The following is a 7,154-nucleotide window of genomic DNA, read 5'->3' on the forward strand; positions in this document are numbered from 1 at the left end:
TGCCTACAAATCAGACTGATGAGCTGTCTATGACCGCGGTCCTTGTCATCGCCATACAGCCAATAATTCCACCTGCTACTGCCACAGATGTATCCTGACGGTATCACCAGTTCTTTATTCGAGCAGCTACTCCACTGGCCTCAAGGGCTGGGTGGACCCTTTTCCAGAGTTCCTGGCCTCATAGAAAAAATGAGGTGGTTCCTGGATTCGAACTCTCTTCCTTCCTACTGAAGGCAATGACGACAACCATTCGGCTATGCTGGCGGCAAAAAAATTGTGACTCATCTACGCTAAAACTACTTATATATAGGTTTTAAATGAAACAAGAAATGTCAGAAAATAAAAATCAGCAGAATACAGAGTCAAGACTCAAGCATGTTCGAAATACCATTTACCCTGAAAAATTTTAATCATGGAATGAACTCAATGAAAGACGGGAAAGCAGCGGGAGTCGACGATATATGCGTGGAACAGATCAAACAGCTCCGACCTAGTCCCAGCAATGGATCCTGTAGCTCTTTAATCATTGCTTAAAAACGTGTAAGATCCCAAAGATGTGGAGGATATCAAAGGTAGTGGCGCTACTAACACCTGGGAAAGACGCAGGTCACCCGAAGAACTACCGCCCAATAGCACTCCCGTGCCATCTGTACATACTGTACGAACGAATAATCCTAAACCGCATAGCAAATACCACAGACCAAAAGCTCATTCCCCAACAGGCTGGATTCAGACCCGGGAAATCATGCACCAGTCAAATCCTAGCACTCACAGAACACACAGAGGAAGGGTAGGAAAACAAACAAGTAACAGTTGTAGTAATTGTGGACTTAAGTTCTGCATACGACAACGTCAGCCACTGAAAGCTCATGGAAAAACTGTACTGTACATTTAAGGATCATCAGTTCACAAAAATCATTGAATCTCTGCTGCAAAACAGACAGTTTTATGTAAAGCTGGCCAGAAAAAAAAACCGATGGCGTCGACAAAAGAACGGTCTCGCCGAGGGCAGTGTGCTGGCCCCCCTACTATTTAACCTGTACGTCAGTGATCAACCAACACCGGAACCTACTACCCATTTCTTGTATGCCGATGATCTGGCCATTACAGCGCAAGGAAATAGCTTCAAGGAAGTAGAAGGGAAATTAGAAAGCTCGCTACATGTAATGTCTGACGACAATAAAGAGAACTCTCTCAAATCAAATCCATCTTAGACACAGGTTAGCGCTTTCCACCTCCGCACAAACGAGGCAAACAGGAAGCTGAACGTCACCTGGCACGGCAACAAACTGGACCATACGGACAAACCAAGATACCTTGGTCTCGTGCTGGATAGATCACTGACGTACAGATATCACGGTGAAATAAACCTGCCAAAAAGTTGCCGCCAGGAACAATATTTTTAAAAAAACTGACCAATAGTAAATGGGGAGCTACTCCGACTGTATTACGAACAACTGTTCAAGCGCTTTGCTTCTCCACTGCAGAATATGCATGCCTGTATGGTCCCGATCCACACATGCCGAAAAGTCACTACAGTCCTTAATGAAACATGCAGGCTAACAACAGGATGCATGAAACCCACTCCACTTGGGAAAATACACAAAGCAGCTGGATTCTCATCTCCTGAATCCCGAAGAATTGAGCACGAACATACAGAAAAATGTAAACAGATTTTCGACGAGCTCCACCCACCGCATGGTTCTTCAGGTGGACGTAGCAGACTTAAATCCCGCAAGAGATTTCTCACTAGTGAATTGAACGAGCCTCCGAAGGACTACCCTGCCTCACGAGAAATACCCAGCAGCAGTACATCAAGCTGGAAGATTTGGAGAACACTGAACCGCATCAGAACAGGTGTAGCACCAGTTAAAGCAAACCTAGTCAAATGGGGCTTCAAGGACGAAGGAGACAACAAATGTGACTGTGGTGAAGTTCAGGATATGGAACACATTCTACAATGTTCCATCTGCCCCACAAGGTGTACCCTTGACGAACTATGGCTTGAGAAGAGAGAAACAGTGGACTTGGCCCGACATTGGGCTGAAAGGCTTGGAAACAAATCTCCGGACACGAAAAAGTAAAGTAAAGTAAAGTTTAAATGAAAACTCACTGAAGATTGAATATGCATCAGAATTTTGGAACATATATTGTATTCGAACATTATGAATTAAATCGAAGCAAACAGTCTATTGACACACAGTTAACAATTATTTACAACAAAACATCGTTCTAGTGAAACACAACTAGCTCTTTATTGGCATGTAGTGTTGAGTGCTATTTACAAGGGATCTCACATCGATTCTGTATTTCTGGACTACCGAAAGGCTTTTGACACTATTCCACAAGTGGCTTGTAGTGAAATTGCGTGCTTATGGAAAATCGTCTCAGTTATGTGACTTTATTTGTGATTTCCTGTCAGAGAGATCACAGTTCGCAGTAATTGACACAAAGTCATCGAGGAAAATAGATGCTATTTCTGGCGTTCCCCAAGGTAGTGCTACAGGCCCTTTGCTGTTTCTTATCTATATAGACGATTTGGGAGACAATCTGAACAGCCGTCTTAGGTTGTTGGCAGATGACGCTGTCGTTTATCGACTAATAGAGTCATCAGAAGATCAACACAAATTGCAAAACGATTTAGAAAAGATATCTGAATTTGCGAAAATTGGCAGTCAACCCTAAGTGACGAAAAGTGGGAAGTTATCCACATGAGTGCTACAAGAAATCGGCTAAACTTCGGTTACATGATAAATCAGTCAAATCTAAAGGCCGTAAATTCAACCAAATATTTTGGAATTACAATTACGAGCAACTTAAATTGTAAGGAAGACATACAAAATGTCGTGGGGAAGGCTAGCCAAAGACTGTGTTCTATTGGCAGGACACTTTGAAAATGTAACAGATCTACTAAGGAGACGGCCTACAGTACACTTGTCCGTCCTCTTTTAAAATACTGCTGCACTCTGTGGGATCCTTATTAGATATGATTGACGGAGTACATCAAAAAAGTTCTAAGAAGGGCAGCACGTTTTGTATTATCACGAAATATGGGAGAGAGTGTCACTGAAATGATACATGATTTGGGCTGGACATCTCTAAAACAAATGCGTTTTTCTTTGCGACGGAATCTTCTAAGTTCTAATTACCAACTTTCTCCTGCGAATTCGAAAATATTTTGTTGACGCAGACTTACATAGGGAGAAACGATCATCACGATAAAATAAGGGAAATCAGAGCTCGTACAGAGAGATACAGGTGCTCGTTCTTTGCGTGTTATACGAGATAGGAATAATAGAGAATTGAGAAGGTGGCTCGATGAACCTTCTTCCCGGCACGTAAATGTGATTTGCAGAGTCCATGTAGATGTAGATGTTGATGATACTCCACAAGTGAAGGTCAATAGCTGTGCAGCTGAAGTATGAAAGCCTCAGTATCTATAGGTAATGATAGTTTAACTTTTACAAACGTTTGGAAACATATTACGCTTTATTATTCAGTGAGAGTCACAGAAGCTGTTTAATTTCCATCAGTATGGATATCAGCAACCCAGCTGACGTATCACTAACTAAATCAGAATAATTTACTTGATTTACGGCAAAAGGTAGCAACTTTATTTCCTGTACTTCTGGTATTTAAATTACCACCTCAGTTACACCATTCTGCCTAGGGTGGGTCCCATTTCATGTGTATCTTTGTGATATTTATGTGACTGTCTTGTGTTCATTCGGATCTCTGGGTGGGGACTACTTTATTACGACATCGTTATCAGCAGAAAGAAAACTGGCGATTTAAAGGTCGGAGTTGCCTAAGCGGGAGCTTCTATCCTTTTTGACAACTTTATTTGGATGATGAAATGTCTGCATGGTGAAATGAAGATCGTATCAATTTCATTTTTGACATGTCCAATATTCCATTTCCCCCCAATCCCCACCCCCAATGAACCATGGACCTTGCCGTTGGTGCAGAGGCTTGCATGCCTCAGTGATACAGATGGCCATACCGTAGGTGCAGCCACAATGGAGGGGTATCGGTTGAAAGGCCAGACAAACGTGTGGTTCCTGAAGAGGGGCAGCAGCTTTCCAGTAGTTGCAGGAGCAACAGTCTGGATGATTGACTGATCTTGCCTTGTAACCAAAAAAGCCTTGTTGCTGTGGCACTGCAAACAGCTGGAAGCAAGGGGAAACTACAGCTGTAATTATTCCGAGGGCACCCCTTTACTGTATGGTTAAATGATGATGGCGCCCTCTTGGGTAAAATATTCTGTAGGTAAAAAAGTCCCCCATTCGGCTCTCTAGGCAGGGACTACTTAGGAGGACATCATTATCAGGAGAAACAAAACTGGCGTTCTACAGGTCGGAGTATAAAATGTCAGATCCATTAATCGGGCAGGTAGGTCAGAAAATTTAAAAAGGCAAATGGATAAGTTAAAGCTGGATATAGTGGGAATTAGCGACGTTCGGTGGCAGGAGGAACAAAAGTTCTGGTTAGATGAATACAGGGTTATAGGGTTAATGCAGGAGTAGGATTAATAATGATTAAGAATGTAGGAGTGCTGGTAAGCAACTATGAACAGCATATTGAATGCATTATTGTAGCCAAAACAGACACAAAGCCCTCGCAGTGGTTGAGAAGGGAGTGAGACTGGGTTGTAGCCTATCCCCAATGTTATTCAATCTGCATCTTGAGCAAGCAGTAAATTTTCTACAAAACTTCCTGTTTCCGTTTTTCAGTTCATACGTACTGCAGTTAAGCACACTGATGACTAGAACACTGAGGGCACAGTAGGCTGCTGCTCCTACCCTGCCAGAGTTGCGGCACCTGCAGATGCTCTGCCGATGTGACATCTAGTGCAGTTAGATGCACAGACGGCGGATTTGAACGACATATGTAAAGTTCATTTTCATAAATTCATTTATTTACAGAGAGAAGTTAACAAAGAACACCTTATCTGATGCCTCTTGACCTGCTAAAATGCACACATCACAGCAAGATTTGCATCAACTCAGTTCGGAGAGTTTCGAAGCCATTACAGAAAAATGGAATTGAGCTCAACAGAAACATAATTTCCACCCTTTTTATTGCTCATGCAAACCATACATTGCATGTTGAACCACCGTAGAGCGAGACCTACAGGGGTGGTGGTCCTTGTTGCTGTACACACTGGTACCTCTCAAACCCAGTAGCACGTCCTCATGCATTGATGCAAGTATTCGTTGTGGCATACTACCCACAAGTTCATCAAGGCACTGTAGGTCCAGATTGTCCCAATCCTCAACGGCGATTCGGCATAGATAATTCACAGTGGTTGGTGGGTCACGTAGTCTATCAACAGCCCTTTTCAGTGTATCTCAGGCGCATTCCAGAGGTTTCATGTCTGGAGTGCATGCTGGCCACTCTAGTCGAGCGATGTCGTTATCCTGAAGGAAGTCATTCTCAAGCTGTGCACGATGGGGGCGCGAATTGTCGTCCATGAAGAAGAATGCCTCACCAACATGCTGCTGATATGATATGGTTGCACTATAGGTCGGGGGGGTGGCATTCACGTATCGTACTGCCGTTACAGCATCTTCCACGACCTCCAGCGGCGGACGTCGGCCCACATAGTTCCACCCCAAAACAGCAGGGAACCTCAACCCTGCTGCACTCACTGGACAATGTGTCTAAGGCATTCAGCCTGACCGGGTTGCCTTCAAACACGTCCCTGACAGTTGTCTGGTTGAATGCATATATGACGCTCTTTGGCGAAGAGAACTTGATGCCAGTCCTGAGCGATCCATTCGGCATGTTATTGGGCCCACCTGTTCCGCACTCCATGCTGTCGTGGTTGCAAAGATGGACCTCGCCATGGACGTTGGAAGTGAAGTTGTCCATAATGCAGCCGTAACACGACGTCGTGTGGCTGCACGAAAAGCATTATGCGACATGGTGGCGTTGCTGTCAGGGTTCCTCCGAGCCATAATTCGTAGGTAGCGGTCGTCCACGGCAGCGTTAGCCCTTGGGCAGCCCGAGCGAGGGATGTCATCGACAGTTCCTGACTCTCTTTATCTGCTCCCTGTCTGAAAAATATCTGTTTTATTCACTATGAGATGCCTGGACAGTTCCCTTGTTGAGAGCTCTTCCTCACGCAAAGTAGCAATGGGAACGCAATCAGACCGCGGTATTGACCGTCTAGGCATAGTTGAACTACAGACAACATGAGGCATATGCGCTGATATGAAACTTCCCGGCAGATTAAAACTGTGTGCCCGACCGAGACTCGAACTCGGGACCTTTGCCTTTCGCGGGCAAGTGCTCTACCAACTGAGCTACCGAAGCACGACTCACGCCTGATACTCACAGCTTTACTTCTGCCAGTACCTCGTCTCCTACCTTCCAAACTTTACAGAAGCTCTCCTGCGAACCTTGCAGAACTAGCACTCCTGAAAGAAAGGATGTTGCGGAGACATGGCTTAGCCACAGCCTGGGGGATGTTTCCAGAATGAGGCATGTACCTCCTTCCTCGTGGAATGACTGGAATTGATCAGCTGTCGGAATCCCTTCGTCTAATAGGCGCTGCTCATGCATGGCAGTTTACATCTTTGGGTGGGTATAGTGACAACTCTGATCAGTTAAAGAGAGTGTGTCTGTGATACAATTGCCAAAGTCAACGTCCATCTTCAGGAGTTCTGGGAACTGGGGTAATGCAAAACTGGTTTTGATGTATGTAGTTGGCTTAGAACAATGTGTGAACACAATACTAAATTACTCTACATGGACTACAGCTCTGAGCACTATTTGATATATTGTTAATTGTCTCTTAAAGCCAGAATAATAATATTTTACCTTTTATTTCTTTGAGTTATCATTACTTATTTTCATGTATGAGGACTCCTTCAATGAGAATTTCTGTGTGTGTATGTCTTATCATGAATGTTGGAAAACGTTGCTGTGTAAACACATTTGCAACTCTGCAAGACATGGATATAATTGCTGAGTGTGTTTTCTCTTGTAAATGATTATCTTGTGCAAATAAGAAATTTCTTGATGTTTTTAAGAAGTGCTGTAATATCTTTATTGTATTGTAAGAGAAATTGTTTTTCGTGTGGGAATTGTTTTAAGTAATCATTGTTATTTTTTCTGCAGCTACTGTGATACTGTATTACAGTATTCTG

The sequence above is a fragment of the Schistocerca piceifrons genome, chromosome 11 (assembly GCF_021461385.2).
Source record: "Schistocerca piceifrons isolate TAMUIC-IGC-003096 chromosome 11, iqSchPice1.1, whole genome shotgun sequence".
NCBI lineage: Eukaryota > Metazoa > Arthropoda > Insecta > Orthoptera > Acrididae > Schistocerca > Schistocerca piceifrons.